Below are 17,265 nucleotides of genomic sequence, written 5' to 3'. Positions count from 1 at the left end.
GTGTCCGGGTTTCGAACCCGGGTCAGCTACTTGGGAAGCAATCATGCTGACCGACACACCACCACCGCCTTCTGCTACGCGCTGCTTGCGCCGTGATGTGTCGCCTTCCCTCCTGGCGCCAGAGGCCGAAGGCAATCTCGCTGTAGGCGCTCAACGCCGAGTGGAAGGCGAGCACATCTGAACCCGTTTTCCTGGTGCTGCTAGGGCCATATACTGAAACTGAGCGCAGAACTAACTTTTACTGAAGAATCTGCCCTTTAATGCACATCAGGGCGAACACGAAATTTCTAGTATGAAGTACTCACTGACGATCCAAAGACGTTTCAGTATGTACGCGTCGGTACCACCGGGGCAGTGCCTAAGTATTGTAAAGTGAAGGACGACAGTTTGAGCCTCACGGGAAGTATTTCATTGGCTTCCCACGAGTGCGTAATGCACAGCGTGGCTGTTGCTAGGAAACGGCCTTATTTGCCGTTGGCTAATATCTAGTTTTCTTTGCATCATTGTGAAAATGTTCCTATTACTAAATACAGTTTTGCTAGTTACAGTTCAAACTGGAAACGACGGAAGAATGCGGTCCAACGCGCCACATTGGTTCCCGAAAGGGAGGGTGCATTTCCTACGCCACGTCTGACATTGCGTCTTAAATTTTCTAAAACTGACATAATTCCATCCTACCGAAAAAAGAAACAGGTTTCGCAGCGAGGTTCTTTGAGATATTGCTAGAGATTGAAGTCTCTGGAGCTCTTTCCTCGCACGTCAGATTGGCCGAGCGGTCTAAGGCGCCAGATTTAAGCTCTGGTTCCCGTAAGGGAGCGTGGGTGCGAACCACACATTTGACAATGCATTTTAAACATTCTGAAACTAACATACTCCCTTGATCTTTCAGAACAAGTAAATTATGCAGAAACACGCCATGCAGATTTAACTAGAGACGACAGTGACAGCCCGAGCGGTCGAAAAGAAATAGCGGAACATACTTTTCCTGCGTCGAGGTGTAGCTCTTCTCACGGACGTCTCCGTTGTTGTTGTGCTGTGGCCCTGGGTTCCAAGCGACAGCGAGAAAACCTCAACAGCAACGCATACGTGTTTAAATGAATCGAAAGGCCTTAATAAAGATAGATGAAACGGTGGCTCAGGTGCTGGAGTTCTGAAGCGGCCGTATTGCGTGGGCAGTAAGCTCACTAAGTTAGTGTGTCATGCTAACAACGGGAAGGCTATGGGTTAGATCCCACCAAGGGCTATTCCATATTGCTTCCCTAAAAGGCAGCGCGAGAGACTGCCAGGCAAATCCCAAGTGATCTGTACAAGGACTAGGATGTCCGCACGTCTGGAAACGTTCTCGCCGACTTGTGTGCCACGCTGGCGACACGGGTTCTCGTCCGATCACCGAAGTTAAGCAGCGTTTTTACGTGCTTAGTACACGGCTCGGTGGCTAACTAAGAAGTCTGCGTGCTGTTGGATTCTTTAATTTTGCCTTTTCCCTTAGTTTTCGGTGTTGCTGCGAGGTAATGATACGGTCCAGCACGCCTACCCCTCTCTTGCCTCTCGGGACGCAAATTCGCGAACCTGCGGCCACAGTCAAATGAAAGGGTCCGTTGTGCGTTTGTCGAGTTGGTCTCTCCCAGTCGTTTCTAGCGCCTATCCTCTACATATACGCCCATTTGCAAGCGTCAGCTTTCGCGTCAGCCGAGCAAAGTCGAGACAAGTCGACACATGGGGACACACGATGCTGTGAATTGCAATCCGTACTAGCCTACGCGGAGCGGGACGAGTGGCGAAGGAAAACCATTCGTAACACGACAGTTCGGAAATTCGACGATCGCGAGCGTTGGAAACACTCTCCTGAGTAAAGAAGACAACTTCCGTGCGGTGTCCGGGTTTCGAACCCGGGTCAGCTACTTGGGAAGCGATCATGCTGACCGACACACCACCACCGCCTTCTGCTACGCGCTGCTTGCGCCGTGATGTGTCGCCTTCCCTCCTGGCGCCAGAGGCCGAAGGCAATCTCGCTGTAGGCGCTCAACGCCGAGTGGAAGGCGAGCACATCTGAACCCGTTTTCCTGGTGCTGCTAGGGCCATATACTGAAACTGAGCGCAGAACTAACTTTTACTGAAGAATCTGCCCTTTAATGCACATCAGGGCGAACACGAAATTTCTAGTATGAAGTACTCACTGACGATCCAAAGACGTTTCAGTATGTACGCGTCGGTACCACCGGGGCAGTGCCTAAGTATTGTAAAGTGAAGGACGACAGTTTGAGCCTCACGGGAAGTATTTCATTGGCTTCCCACGAGTGCGTAATGCACAGCGTGGCTGTTGCTAGGAAACGGCCTTATTTGCCGTTGGCTAATATCTAGTTTTCTTTGCATCATTGTGAAAATGTTCCTATTACTAAATACAGTTTTGCTAGTTACAGTTCAAACTGGAAACGACGGAAGAATGCGGTCCAACGCGCCACATTGGTTCCCGAAAGGGAGGGTGCATTTCCTACGCCACGTCTGACATTGCGTCTTAAATTTTCTAAAACTGACATAATTCCATCCTACCGAAAAAAGAAACAGGTTTCGCAGCGAGGTTCTTTGAGATATTGCTAGAGATTGAAGTCTCTGGAGCTCTTTCCTCGCACGTCAGATTGGCCGAGCGGTCTAAGGCGCCAGATTTAAGCTCTGGTTCCCGTAAGGGAGCGTGGGTGCGAACCACACATTTGACAATGCATTTTAAACATTCTGAAACTAACATACTCCCTTGATCTTTCAGAACAAGTAAATTATGCAGAAACACGCCATGCAGATTTAACTAGAGACGACAGTGACAGCCCGAGCGGTCGAAAAGAAATAGCGGAACATACTTTTCCTGCGTCGAGGTGTAGCTCTTCTCACGGACGTCTCCGTTGTTGTTGTGCTGTGGCCCTGGGTTCCAAGCGACAGCGAGAAAACCTCAACAGCAACGCATACGTGTTTAAATGAATCGAAAGGCCTTAATAAAGATAGATGAAACGGTGGCTCAGGTGCTGGAGTTCTGAAGCGGCCGTATTGCGTGGGCAGTAAGCTCACTAAGTTAGTGTGTCATGCTAACAACGGGAAGGCTATGGGTTAGATCCCACCAAGGGCTATTCCATATTGCTTCCCTAAAAGGCAGCGCGAGAGACTGCCAGGCAAATCCCAAGTGATCTGTACAAGGACTAGGATGTCCGCACGTCTGGAAACGTTCTCGCCGACTTGTGTGCCACGCTGACGACACGGGTTCTCGTCCGATCACCGAAGTTAAGCAGCGTTTTTACGTGCTTAGTACACGGCTCGGTGGCTAACTAAGAAGTCTGCGTGCTGTTGGATTCTTTAATTTTGCCTTTTCCCTTAGTTTTCGGTGTTGCTGCGAGGTAATGATACGGTCCAGCACGCTGACCCCTCTCTTGCCTCTCGGGACGCAAATTCGCGAACCTGCGGCCACAGTCAAATGAAAGGGTCCGTTGTGCGTTTGTCGAGTTGGTCTCTCCCAGTCGTTTCTAGCGCCTGTCCTCTACATATACGCCCATTTGCAAGCGTCAGCTTTCGCGTCAGCCGAGCAAAGTCGAGACAAGTCGACACATGGGGACACACGATGCTGTGAATTGCAATCCGTACTAGCCTAGGCGGAGCGGGACGAGTGGCGAAGGAAAACCATTCGTAACACGACAGTTCGGAAATTCGACGATCGCGAGCGTTGGAAACACTCTCCTGAGTAAAGAAGACAACTTCCGTGCGGTGTCCGGGTTTCGAACCCGGGTCAGCTACTTGGGAAGCGATCATGCTGACCGACACACCACCACCGCCTTCTGCTACGCGCTGCTTGCGCCGTGATGTGTCGCCTTCCCTCCTGGCGCCAGAGGCCGAAGGCAATCTCGCTGTAGGCGCTCAACGCCGAGTGGAAGGCGAGCACATCTGAACCCGTTTTCCTGGTGCTGCTAGGGCCATATACTGAAACTGAGCGCAGAACTAACTTTTACTGAAGAATCTGCCCTTTAATGCACATCAAGGCGAACACGAAATTTCTAGTATGAAGTACTCACTGACGATCCAAAGACGTTTCAGTATGTACGCGTCGGTACCACCGGGGCAGTGCCTAAGTATTGTAAAGTGAAGGACGACAGTTTGAGCCTCACGGGAAGTATTTCATTGGCTTCCCACGAGTGCGTAATGCACAGCGTGGCTGTTGCTAGGAAACGGCCTTATTTGCCGTTGGCTAATATCTAGTTTTCTTTGCATCATTGTGAAAATGTTCCTATTACTAAATACAGTTTTGCTAGTTACAGTTCAAACTGGAAACGACGGAAGAATGCGGTCCAACGCGCCACATTGGTTCCCGAAAGGGAGGGTGCATTTCCTACGCCACGTCTGACATTGCGTCTTAAATTTTCTAAAACTGACATAATTCCATCCTACCGAAAAAAGAAACAGGTTTCGCAGCGAGGTTCTTTGAGATATTGCTAGAGATTGAAGTCTCTGGAGCTCTTTCCTCGCACGTCAGATTGGCCGAGCGGTCTAAGGCGCCAGATTTAAGCTCTGGTTCCCGTAAGGGAGCGTGGGTGCGAACCACACATTTGACAATGCATTTTAAACATTCTGAAACTAACATACTCCCTTGATCTTTCAGAACAAGTAAATTATGCAGAAACACGCCATGCAGATTTAACTAGAGACGACAGTGACAGCCCGAGCGGTCGAAAAGAAATAGCGGAACATACTTTTCCTGCGTCGAGGTGTAGCTCTTCTCACGGACGTCTCCGTTGTTGTTGTGCTGTGGCCCTGGGTTCCAAGCGACAGCGAGAAAACCTCAACAGCAACGCATACGTGTTTAAATGAATCGAAAGGCCTTAATAAAGATAGATGAAACGGTGGCTCAGGTGCTGGAGTTCTGAAGCGGCCGTATTGCGTGGGCAGTAAGCTCACTAAGTTAGTGTGTCATGCTAACAACGGGAAGGCTATGGGTTAGATCCCACCAAGGGCTATTCCATATTGCTTCCCTAAAAGGCAGCGCGAGAGACTGCCAGGCAAATCCCAAGTGATCTGTACAAGGACTAGGATGTCCGCACGTCTGGAAACGTTCTCGCCGACTTGTGTGCCACGCTGACGACACGGGTTCTCGTCCGATCACCGAAGTTAAGCAGCGTTTTTACGTGCTTAGTACACGGCTCGGTGGCTAACTAAGAAGTCTGCGTGCTGTTGGATTCTTTAATTTTGCCTTTTCCCTTAGTTTTCGGTGTTGCTGCGAGGTAATGATACGGTCCAGCACGCTGACCCCTCTCTTGCCTCTCGGGACGCAAATTCGCGAACCTGCGGCCACAGTCAAATGAAAGGGTCCGTTGTGCGTTTGTCGAGTTGGTCTCTCCCAGTCGTTTCTAGCGCCTGTCCTCTACATATACGCCCATTTGCAAGCGTCAGCTTTCGCGTCAGCCGAGCAAAGTCGAGACAAGTCGACACATGGGGACACACGATGCTGTGAATTGCAATCCGTACTAGCCTAGGCGGAGCGGGACGAGTGGCGAAGGAAAACCATTCGTAACACGACAGTTCGGAAATTCGACGATCGCGAGCGTTGGAAACACTCTCCTGAGTAAAGAAGACAACTTCCGTGCGGTGTCCGGGTTTCGAACCCGGGTCAGCTACTTGGGAAGCAATCATGCTGACCGACACACCACCACCGCCTTCTGCTACGCGCTGCTTGCGCCGTGATGTGTCGCCTTCCCTCCTGGCGCCAGAGGCCGAAGGCAATCTCGCTGTAGGCGCTCAACGCCGAGTGGAAGGCGAGCACATCTGAACCCGTTTTCCTGGTGCTGCTAGGGCCATATACTGAAACTGAGCGCAGAACTAACTTTTACTGAAGAATCTGCCCTTTAATGCACATCAGGGCGAACACGAAATTTCTAATATGAAGTACTCACTGACGATCCAAAGACGTTTCAGTATGTACGCGTCGGTACCACCGGGGCAGTGCCTAAGTATTGTAAAGTGATGGACGACAGTTTGAGCCTCACGGGAAGTATTTCATTGGCTTCCCACGAGTGCGTAATGCACAGCGTGGCTGTTGCTAGGAAACGGCCTTATTTGCCGTTGGCTAATATCTAGTTTTCTTTGCATCATTGTGAAAATGTTCCTATTACTAAATACAGTTTTGCTAGTTACAGTTCAAACTGGAAACGACGGAAGAATGCGGTCCAACGCGCCACATTGGTTCCCGAAAGGGAGGGTGCATTTCCTACGCCACGTCTGACATTGCGTCTTAAATTTTCTAAAACTGACATAATTCCATCCTACCGAAAAAAGAAACAGGTTTCGCAGCGAGGTTCTTTGAGATATTGCTAGAGATTGAAGTCTCTGGAGCTCTTTCCTCGCACGTCAGATTGGCCGAGCGGTCTAAGGCGCCAGATTTAAGCTCTGGTTCCCGTAAGGGAGCGTGGGTTCGAACCACACATTTGACAATGCATTTTAAACATTCTGAAACTAACATACTCCCTTGATCTTTCAGAACAAGTAAATTATGCAGAAACACGCCATGCAGATTTAACTAGAGACGACAGTGACAGCCCGAGCGGTCGAAAAGAAATAGCGGAACATACTTTTCCTGCGTCGAGGTGTAGCTCTTCTCACGGACGTCTCCGTTGTTGTTGTGCTGTGGCCCTGGGTTCCAAGCGACAGCGAGAAAACCTCAACAGCAACGCATACGTGTTTAAATGAATCGAAAGGCCTTAATAAAGATAGATGAAACGGTGGCTCAGGTGCTGGAGTTCTGAAGCGGCCGTATTGCGTGGGCAGTAAGCTCACTAAGTTAGTGTGTCATGCTAACAACGGGAAGGCTATGGGTTAGATCCCACCAAGGGCTATTCCATATTGCTTCCCTAAAAGGCAGCGCGAGAGACTGCCAGGCAAATCCCAAGTGATCTGTACAAGGACTAGGATGTCCGCACGTCTGGAAACGTTCTCGCCGACTTGTGTGCCACGCTGACGACACGGGTTCTCGTCCGATCACCGAAGTTAAGCAGCGTTTTTACGTGCTTAGTACACGGCTCGGTGGCTAACTAAGAAGTCTGCGTGCTGTTGGATTCTTTAATTTTGCCTTTTCCCTTAGTTTTCGGTGTTGCTGCGAGGTAATGATACGGTCCAGCACGCTGACCCCTCTCTTGCCTCTCGGGACGCAAATTCGCGAACCTGCGGCCACAGTCAAATGAAAGGGTCCGTTGTGCGTTTGTCGAGTTGGTCTCTCCCAGTCGTTTCTAGCGCCTGTCCTCTACATATACGCCCATTTGCAAGCGTCAGCTTTCGCGTCAGCCGAGCAAAGTCGAGACAAGTCGACACATGGGGACACACGATGCTGTGAATTGCAATCCGTACTAGCCTAGGCGGAGCGGGACGAGTGGCGAAGGAAAACCATTCGTAACACGACAGTTCGGAAATTCGACGATCGCGAGCGTTGGAAACACTCTCCTGAGTAAAGAAGACAACTTCCGTGCGGTGTCCGGGTTTCGAACCCGGGTCAGCTACTTGGGAAGCAATCATGCTGACCGACACACCACCACCGCCTTCTGCTACGCGCTGCTTGCGCCGTGATGTGTCGCCTTCCCTCCTGGCGCCAGAGGCCGAAGGCAATCTCGCTGTAGGCGCTCAACGCCGAGTGGAAGGCGAGCACATCTGAACCCGTTTTCCTGGTGCTGCTAGGGCCATATACTGAAACTGAGCGCAGAACTAACTTTTACTGAAGAATCTGCCCTTTAATGCACATCAGGGCGAACACGAAATTTCTAATATGAAGTACTCACTGACGATCCAAAGACGTTTCAGTATGTACGCGTCGGTACCACCGGGGCAGTGCCTAAGTATTGTAAAGTGAAGGACGACAGTTTGAGCCTCACGGGAAGTATTTCATTGGCTTCCCACGAGTGCGTAATGCACAGCGTGGCTGTTGCTAGGAAACGGCCTTATTTGCCGTTGGCTAATATCTAGTTTTCTTTGCATCATTGTGAAAATGTTCCTATTACTAAATACAGTTTTGCTAGTTACAGTTCAAACTGGAAACGACGGAAGAATGCGGTCCAACGCGCCACATTGGTTCCCGAAAGGGAGGGTGCATTTCCTACGCCACGTCTGACATTGCGTCTTAAATTTTCTAAAACTGACATAATTCCATCCTACCGAAAAAAGAATCAGGTTTCGCAGCGAGGTTCTTTGAGATATTGCTAGAGATTGAAGTCTCTGGAGCTCTTTCCTCGCACGTCAGATTGGCCGAGCGGTCTAAGGCGCCAGATTTAAGCTCTGGTTCCCGTAAGGGAGCGTGGGTTCGAACCACACATTTGACAATGCATTTTAAACATTCTGAAACTAACATACTCCCTTGATCTTTCAGAACAAGTAAATTATGCAGAAACACGCCATGCAGATTTAACTAGAGACGACAGTGACAGCCCGAGCGGTCGAAAAGAAATAGCGGAACATACTTTTCCTGCGTCGAGGTGTAGCTCTTCTCACGGACGTCTCCGTTGTTGTTGTGCTGTGGCCCTGGGTTCCAAGCGACAGCGAGAAAACCTCAACAGCAACGCATACGTGTTTAAATGAATCGAAAGGCCTTAATAAAGATAGATGAAACGGTGGCTCAGGTGCTGGAGTTCTGAAGCGGCCGTATTGCGTGGGCAGTAAGCTCACTAAGTTAGTGTGTCATGCTAACAACGGGAAGGCTATGGGTTAGATCCCACCAAGGGCTATTCCATATTGCTTCCCTAAAAGGCAGCGCGAGAGACTGCCAGGCAAATCCCAAGTGATCTGTACAAGGACTAGGATGTCCGCACGTCTGGAAACGTTCTCGCCGACTTGTGTGCCACGCTGACGACACGGGTTCTCGTCCGATCACCGAAGTTAAGCAGCGTTTTTACGTGCTTAGTACACGGCTCGGTGGCTAACTAAGAAGTCTGCGTGCTGTTGGATTCTTTAATTTTGCCTTTTCCCTTAGTTTTCGGTGTTGCTGCGAGGTAATGATACGGTCCAGCACGCTGACCCCTCTCTTGCCTCTCGGGACGCAAATTCGCGAACCTGCGGCCACAGTCAAATGAAAGGGTCCGTTGTGCGTTTGTCGAGTTGGTCTCTCCCAGTCGTTTCTAGCGCCTGTCCTCTACATATACGCCCATTTGCAAGCGTCAGCTTTCGCGTCAGCCGAGCAAAGTCGAGACAAGTCGACACATGGGGACACACGATGCTGTGAATTGCAATCCGTACTAGCCTAGGCGGAGCGGGACGAGTGGCGAAGGAAAACCATTCGTAACACGACAGTTCGGAAATTCGACGATCGCGAGCGTTGGAAACACTCTCCTGAGTAAAGAAGACAACTTCCGTGCGGTGTCCGGGTTTCGAACCCGGGTCAGCTACTTGGGAAGCAATCATGCTGACCGACACACCACCACCGCCTTCTGCTACGCGCTGCTTGCGCCGTGATGTGTCGCCTTCCCTCCTGGCGCCAGAGGCCGAAGGCAATCTCGCTGTAGGCGCTCAACGCCGAGTGGAAGGCGAGCACATCTGAACCCGTTTTCCTGGTGCTGCTAGGGCCATATACTGAAACTGAGCGCAGAACTAACTTTTACTGAAGAATCTGCCCTTTAATGCACATCAGGGCGAACACGAAATTTCTAATATGAAGTACTCACTGACGATCCAAAGACGTTTCAGTATGTACGCGTCGGTACCACCGGGGCAGTGCCTAAGTATTGTAAAGTGATGGACGACAGTTTGAGCCTCACGGGAAGTATTTCATTGGCTTCCCACGAGTGCGTAATGCACAGCGTGGCTGTTGCTAGGAAACGGCCTTATTTGCCGTTGGCTAATATCTAGTTTTCTTTGCATCATTGTGAAAATGTTCCTATTACTAAATACAGTTTTGCTAGTTACAGTTCAAACTGGAAACGACGGAAGAATGCGGTCCAACGCGCCACATTGGTTCCCGAAAGGGAGGGTGCATTTCCTACGCCACGTCTGACATTGCGTCTTAAATTTTCTAAAACTGACATAATTCCATCCTACCGAAAAAAGAAACAGGTTTCGCAGCGAGGTTCTTTGAGATATTGCTAGAGATTGAAGTCTCTGGAGCTCTTTCCTCGCACGTCAGATTGGCCGAGCGGTCTAAGGCGCCAGATTTAAGCTCTGGTTCCCGTAAGGGAGCGTGGGTTCGAACCACACATTTGACAATGCATTTTAAACATTCTGAAACTAACATACTCCCTTGATCTTTCAGAACAAGTAAATTATGCAGAAACACGCCATGCAGATTTAACTAGAGACGACAGTGACAGCCCGAGCGGTCGAAAAGAAATAGCGGAACATACTTTTCCTGCGTCGAGGTGTAGCTCTTCTCACGGACGTCTCCGTTGTTGTTGTGCTGTGGCCCTGGGTTCCAAGCGACAGCGAGAAAACCTCAACAGCAACGCATACGTGTTTAAATGAATCGAAAGGCCTTAATAAAGATAGATGAAACGGTGGCTCAGGTGCTGGAGTTCTGAAGCGGCCGTATTGCGTGGGCAGTAAGCTCACTAAGTTAGTGTGTCATGCTAACAACGGGAAGGCTATGGGTTAGATCCCACCAAGGGCTATTCCATATTGCTTCCCTAAAAGGCAGCGCGAGAGACTGCCAGGCAAATCCCAAGTGATCTGTACAAGGACTAGGATGTCCGCACGTCTGGAAACGTTCTCGCCGACTTGTGTGCCACGCTGACGACACGGGTTCTCGTCCGATCACCGAAGTTAAGCAGCGTTTTTACGTGCTTAGTACACGGCTCGGTGGCTAACTAAGAAGTCTGCGTGCTGTTGGATTCTTTAATTTTGCCTTTTCCCTTAGTTTTCGGTGTTGCTGCGAGGTAATGATACGGTCCAGCACGCTGACCCCTCTCTTGCCTCTCGGGACGCAAATTCGCGAACCTGCGGCCACAGTCAAATGAAAGGGTCCGTTGTGCGTTTGTCGAGTTGGTCTCTCCCAGTCGTTTCTAGCGCCTGTCCTCTACATATACGCCCATTTGCAAGCGTCAGCTTTCGCGTCAGCCGAGCAAAGTCGAGACAAGTCGACACATGGGGACACACGATGCTGTGAATTGCAATCCGTACTAGCCTAGGCGGAGCGGGACGAGTGGCGAAGGAAAACCATTCGTAACACGACAGTTCGGAAATTCGACGATCGCGAGCGTTGGAAACACTCTCCTGAGTAAAGAAGACAACTTCCGTGCGGTGTCCGGGTTTCGAACCCGGGTCAGCTACTTGGGAAGCAATCATGCTGACCGACACACCACCACCGCCTTCTGCTACGCGCTGCTTGCGCCGTGATGTGTCGCCTTCCCTCCTGGCGCCAGAGGCCGAAGGCAATCTCGCTGTAGGCGCTCAACGCCGAGTGGAAGGCGAGCACATCTGAACCCGTTTTCCTGGTGCTGCTAGGGCCATATACTGAAACTGAGCGCAGAACTAACTTTTACTGAAGAATCTGCCCTTTAATGCACATCAGGGCGAACACGAAATTTCTAATATGAAGTACTCACTGACGATCCAAAGACGTTTCAGTATGTACGCGTCGGTACCACCGGGGCAGTGCCTAAGTATTGTAAAGTGATGGACGACAGTTTGAGCCTCACGGGAAGTATTTCATTGGCTTCCCACGAGTGCGTAATGCACAGCGTGGCTGTTGCTAGGAAACGGCCTTATTTGCCGTTGGCTAATATCTAGTTTTCTTTGCATCATTGTGAAAATGTTCCTATTACTAAATACAGTTTTGCTAGTTACAGTTCAAACTGGAAACGACGGAAGAATGCGGTCCAACGCGCCACATTGGTTCCCGAAAGGGAGGGTGCATTTCCTACGCCACGTCTGACATTGCGTCTTAAATTTTCTAAAACTGACATAATTCCATCCTACCGAAAAAAGAAACAGGTTTCGCAGCGAGGTTCTTTGAGATATTGCTAGAGATTGAAGTCTCTGGAGCTCTTTCCTCGCACGTCAGATTGGCCGAGCGGTCTAAGGCGCCAGATTTAAGCTCTGGTTCCCGTAAGGGAGCGTGGGTTCGAACCACACATTTGACAATGCATTTTAAACATTCTGAAACTAACATACTCCCTTGATCTTTCAGAACAAGTAAATTATGCAGAAACACGCCATGCAGATTTAACTAGAGACGACAGTGACAGCCCGAGCGGTCGAAAAGAAATAGCGGAACATACTTTTCCTGCGTCGAGGTGTAGCTCTTCTCACGGACGTCTCCGTTGTTGTTGTGCTGTGGCCCTGGGTTCCAAGCGACAGCGAGAAAACCTCAACAGCAACGCATACGTGTTTAAATGAATCGAAAGGCCTTAATAAAGATAGATGAAACGGTGGCTCAGGTGCTGGAGTTCTGAAGCGGCCGTATTGCGTGGGCAGTAAGCTCACTAAGTTAGTGTGTCATGCTAACAACGGGAAGGCTATGGGTTAGATCCCACCAAGGGCTATTCCATATTGCTTCCCTAAAAGGCAGCGCGAGAGACTGCCAGGCAAATCCCAAGTGATCTGTACAAGGACTAGGATGTCCGCACGTCTGGAAACGTTCTCGCCGACTTGTGTGCCACGCTGGCGACACGGGTTCTCGTCCGATCACCGAAGTTAAGCAGCGTTTTTACGTGCTTAGTACACGGCTCGGTGGCTAACTAAGAAGTCTGCGTGCTGTTGGATTCTTTAATTTTGCCTTTTCCCTTAGTTTTCGGTGTTGCTGCGAGGTAATGATACGGTCCAGCACGCCTACCCCTCTCTTGCCTCTCGGGACGCAAATTCGCGAACCTGCGGCCACAGTCAAATGAAAGGGTCCGTTGTGCGTTTGTCGAGTTGGTCTCTCCCAGTCGTTTCTAGCGCCTATCCTCTACATATACGCCCATTTGCAAGCGTCAGCTTTCGCGTCAGCCGAGCAAAGTCGAGACAAGTCGACACATGGGGACACACGATGCTGTGAATTGCAATCCGTACTAGCCTAGGCGGAGCGGGACGAGTGGCGAAGGAAAACCATTCGTAACACGACAGTTCGGAAATTCGACGATCGCGAGCGTTGGAAACACTCTCCTGAGTAAAGAAGACAACTTCCGTGCGGTGTCCGGGTTTCGAACCCGGGTCAGCTACTTGGGAAGCAATCATGCTGACCGACACACCACCACCGCCTTCTGCTACGCGCTGCTTGCGCCGTGATGTGTCGCCTTCCCTCCTGGCGCCAGAGGCCGAAGGCAATCTCGCTGTAGGCGCTCAACGCCGAGTGGAAGGCGAGCACATCTGAACCCGTTTTCCTGGTGCTGCTAGGGCCATATACTGAAACTGAGCGCAGAACTAACTTTTACTGAAGAATCTGCCCTTTAATGCACATCAGGGCGAACACGAAATTTCTAATATGAAGTACTCACTGACGATCCAAAGACGTTTCAGTATGTACGCGTCGGTACCACCGGGGCAGTGCCTAAGTATTGTAAAGTGAAGGACGACAGTTTGAGCCTCACGGGAAGTATTTCATTGGCTTCCCACGAGTGCGTAATGCACAGCGTGGCTGTTGCTAGGAAACGGCCTTATTTGCCGTTGGCTAATATCTAGTTTTCTTTGCATCATTGTGAAAATGTTCCTATTACTAAATACAGTTTTGCTAGTTACAGTTCAAACTGGAAACGACGGAAGAATGCGGTCCAACGCGCCACATTGGTTCCCGAAAGGGAGGGTGCATTTCCTACGCCACGTCTGACATTGCGTCTTAAATTTTCTAAAACTGACATAATTCCATCCTACCGAAAAAAGAAACAGGTTTCGCAGCGAGGTTCTTTGAGATATTGCTAGAGATTGAAGTCTCTGGAGCTCTTTCCTCGCACGTCAGATTGGCCGAGCGGTCTAAGGCGCCAGATTTAAGCTCTGGTTCCCGTAAGGGAGCGTGGGTGCGAACCACACATTTGACAATGCATTTTAAACATTCTGAAACTAACATACTCCCTTGATCTTTCAGAACAAGTAAATTATGCAGAAACACGCCATGCAGATTTAACTAGAGACGACAGTGACAGCCCGAGCGGTCGAAAAGAAATAGCGGAACATACTTTTCCTGCGTCGAGGTGTAGCTCTTCTCACGGACGTCTCCGTTGTTGTTGTGCTGTGGCCCTGGGTTCCAAGCGACAGCGAGAAAACCTCAACAGCAACGCATACGTGTTTAAATGAATCGAAAGGCCTTAATAAAGATAGATGAAACGGTGGCTCAGGTGCTGGAGTTCTGAAGCGGCCGTATTGCGTGGGCAGTAAGCTCACTAAGTTAGTGTGTCATGCTAACAACGGGAAGGCTATGGGTTAGATCCCACCAAGGGCTATTCCATATTGCTTCCCTAAAAGGCAGCGCGAGAGACTGCCAGGCAAATCCCAAGTGATCTGTACAAGGACTAGGATGTCCGCACGTCTGGAAACGTTCTCGCCGACTTGTGTGCCACGCTGGCGACACGGGTTCTCGTCCGATCACCGAAGTTAAGCAGCGTTTTTACGTGCTTAGTACACGGCTCGGTGGCTAACTAAGAAGTCTGCGTGCTGTTGGATTCTTTAATTTTGCCTTTTCCCTTAGTTTTCGGTGTTGCTGCGAGGTAATGATACGGTCCAGCACGCCTACCCCTCTCTTGCCTCTCGGGACGCAAATTCGCGAACCTGCGGCCACAGTCAAATGAAAGGGTCCGTTGTGCGTTTGTCGAGTTGGTCTCTCCCAGTCGTTTCTAGCGCCTATCCTCTACATATACGCCCATTTGCAAGCGTCAGCTTTCGCGTCAGCCGAGCAAAGTCGAGACAAGTCGACACATGGGGACACACGATGCTGTGAATTGCAATCCGTACTAGCCTAGGCGGAGCGGGACGAGTGGCGAAGGAAAACCATTCGTAACACGACAGTTCGGAAATTCGACGATCGCGAGCGTTGGAAACACTCTCCTGAGTAAAGAAGACAACTTCCGTGCGGTGTCCGGGTTTCGAACCCGGGTCAGCTACTTGGGAAGCAATCATGCTGACCGACACACCACCACCGCCTTCTGCTACGCGCTGCTTGCGCCGTGATGTGTCGCCTTCCCTCCTGGCGCCAGAGGCCGAAGGCAATCTCGCTGTAGGCGCTCAACGCCGAGTGGAAGGCGAGCACATCTGAACCCGTTTTCCTGGTGCTGCTAGGGCCATATACTGAAACTGAGCGCAGAACTAACTTTTACTGAAGAATCTGCCCTTTAATGCACATCAGGGCGAACACGAAATTTCTAATATGAAGTACTCACTGACGATCCAAAGACGTTTCAGTATGTACGCGTCGGTACCACCGGGGCAGTGCCTAAGTATTGTAAAGTGAAGGACGACAGTTTGAGCCTCACGGGAAGTATTTCATTGGCTTCCCACGAGTGCGTAATGCACAGCGTGGCTGTTGCTAGGAAACGGCCTTATTTGCCGTTGGCTAATATCTAGTTTTCTTTGCATCATTGTGAAAATGTTCCTATTACTAAATACAGTTTTGCTAGTTACAGTTCAAACTGGAAACGACGGAAGAATGCGGTCCAACGCGCCACATTGGTTCCCGAAAGGGAGGGTGCATTTCCTACGCCACGTCTGACATTGCGTCTTAAATTTTCTAAAACTGACGTAATTCCATCCTACCGAAAAAAGAAACAGGTTTCGCAGCGAGGTTCTTTGAGATATTGCTAGAGATTGAAGTCTCTGGAGCTCTTTCCTCGCACGTCAGATTGGCCGAGCGGTCTAAGGCGCCAGATTTAAGCTCTGGTTCCCGTAAGGGAGCGTGGGTGCGAACCACACATTTGACAATGCATTTTAAACATTCTGAAACTAACATACTCCCTTGATCTTTCAGAACAAGTAAATTATGCAGAAACACGCCATGCAGATTTAACTAGAGACGACAGTGACAGCCCGAGCGGTCGAAAAGAAATAGCGGAACATACTTTTCCTGCGTCGAGGTGTAGCTCTTCTCACGGACGTCTCCGTTGTTGTTGTGCTGTGGCCCTGGGTTCCAAGCGACAGCGAGAAAACCTCAACAGCAACGCATACGTGTTTAAATGAATCGAAAGGCCTTAATAAAGATAGATGAAACGGTGGCTCAGGTGCTGGAGTTCTGAAGCGGCCGTATTGCGTGGGCAGTAAGCTCACTAAGTTAGTGTGTCATGCTAACAACGGGAAGGCTATGGGTTAGATCCCACCAAGGGCTATTCCATATTGCTTCCCTAAAAGGCAGCGCGAGAGACTGCCAGGCAAATCCCAAGTGATCTGTACAAGGACTAGGATGTCCGCACGTCTGGAAACGTTCTCGCCGACTTGTGTGCCACGCTGGCGACACGGGTTCTCGTCCGATCACCGAAGTTAAGCAGCGTTTTTACGTGCTTAGTACACGGCTCGGTGGCTAACTAAGAAGTCTGCGTGCTGTTGGATTCTTTAATTTTGCCTTTTCCCTTAGTTTTCGGTGTTGCTGCGAGGTAATGATACGGTCCAGCACGCCTACCCCTCTCTTGCCTCTCGGGACGCAAATTCGCGAACCTGCGGCCACAGTCAAATGAAAGGGTCCGTTGTGCGTTTGTCGAGTTGGTCTCTCCCAGTCGTTTCTAGCGCCTATCCTCTACATATACGCCCATTTGCAAGCGTCAGCTTTCGCGTCAGCCGAGCAAAGTCGAGACAAGTCGACACATGGGGACACACGATGCTGTGAATTGCAATCCGTACTAGCCTAGGCGGAGCGGGACGAGTGGCGAAGAAAAACCATTCATAACACGACAGTTCGGAAATTCGACGATCGCGAGCGTTGGAAACACTCTCCTGAGTAAAGAAGACAACTTCCGTGCGGTGTCCGGGTTTCGAACCCGGGTCAGCTACTTGGGAAGCAATCATGCTGACCGACACACCACCACCGCCTTCTGCTACGCGCTGCTTGCGCCGTGATGTGTCGCCTTCCCTCCTGGCGCCAGAGGCCGAAGGCAATCTCGCTGTAGGCGCTCAACGCCGAGTGGAAGGCGAGCACATCTGAACCCGTTTTCCTGGTGCTGCTAGGGCCATATACTGAAACTGAGCGCAGAACTAACTTTTACTGAAGAATCTGCCCTTTAATGCACATCAGGGCGAACACGAAATTTCTAATATGAAGTACTCACTGACGATCCAAAGACGTTTCAGTATGTACGCGTCGGTACCACCGGGGCAGTGCCTAAGTATTGTAAAGTGAAGGACGACAGTTTGAGCCTCACGGGAAGTATTTCATTGGCT

At 50.2% G+C, this 17,265-nt stretch overlaps 9 non-coding genes across 9 annotated transcripts; all 9 read left to right on the top strand.

The window, feature by feature from the left end:
* The first annotated feature begins 758 nt into the window (after positions 1-758).
* Positions 759-842, top strand: Trnal-uaa. The gene has a single exon. It is a non-coding gene; the product is annotated as a tRNA-Leu (tRNA).
* A 1,788-nt stretch (positions 843-2,630) lies between these two features.
* On the top strand, positions 2,631-2,714 carry Trnal-uaa. Its single transcript has one exon. It is a non-coding gene; the product is annotated as a tRNA-Leu (tRNA).
* A 1,788-nt stretch (positions 2,715-4,502) lies between these two features.
* Positions 4,503-4,586, top strand: Trnal-uaa. Its single transcript has one exon. It is a non-coding gene; the product is annotated as a tRNA-Leu (tRNA).
* A 1,788-nt stretch (positions 4,587-6,374) lies between these two features.
* Trnal-uaa lies at positions 6,375-6,458 on the top strand. Its single transcript has one exon. It is a non-coding gene; the product is annotated as a tRNA-Leu (tRNA).
* A 1,788-nt stretch (positions 6,459-8,246) lies between these two features.
* On the top strand, positions 8,247-8,330 carry Trnal-uaa. The gene has a single exon. It is a non-coding gene; the product is annotated as a tRNA-Leu (tRNA).
* A 1,788-nt stretch (positions 8,331-10,118) lies between these two features.
* On the top strand, positions 10,119-10,202 carry Trnal-uaa. The gene has a single exon. It is a non-coding gene; the product is annotated as a tRNA-Leu (tRNA).
* Positions 10,203-11,990: 1,788 nt separating this feature from the next.
* On the top strand, positions 11,991-12,074 carry Trnal-uaa. The gene has a single exon. It is a non-coding gene; the product is annotated as a tRNA-Leu (tRNA).
* A 1,788-nt stretch (positions 12,075-13,862) lies between these two features.
* Trnal-uaa lies at positions 13,863-13,946 on the top strand. Its single transcript has one exon. It is a non-coding gene; the product is annotated as a tRNA-Leu (tRNA).
* A 1,788-nt stretch (positions 13,947-15,734) lies between these two features.
* Trnal-uaa lies at positions 15,735-15,818 on the top strand. Its single transcript has one exon. It is a non-coding gene; the product is annotated as a tRNA-Leu (tRNA).
* The last annotated feature ends 1,447 nt before the right edge of the window (positions 15,819-17,265 follow it).

This window comes from Schistocerca americana, chromosome 7 (assembly GCF_021461395.2).
Source record: "Schistocerca americana isolate TAMUIC-IGC-003095 chromosome 7, iqSchAmer2.1, whole genome shotgun sequence".
Taxonomy (NCBI): Eukaryota; Metazoa; Arthropoda; class Insecta; order Orthoptera; family Acrididae; genus Schistocerca; species Schistocerca americana.
The sequence above is the reverse complement of the archived record's forward strand: the minus strand, read 5'-3'. Positions and strand labels throughout refer to the sequence as shown.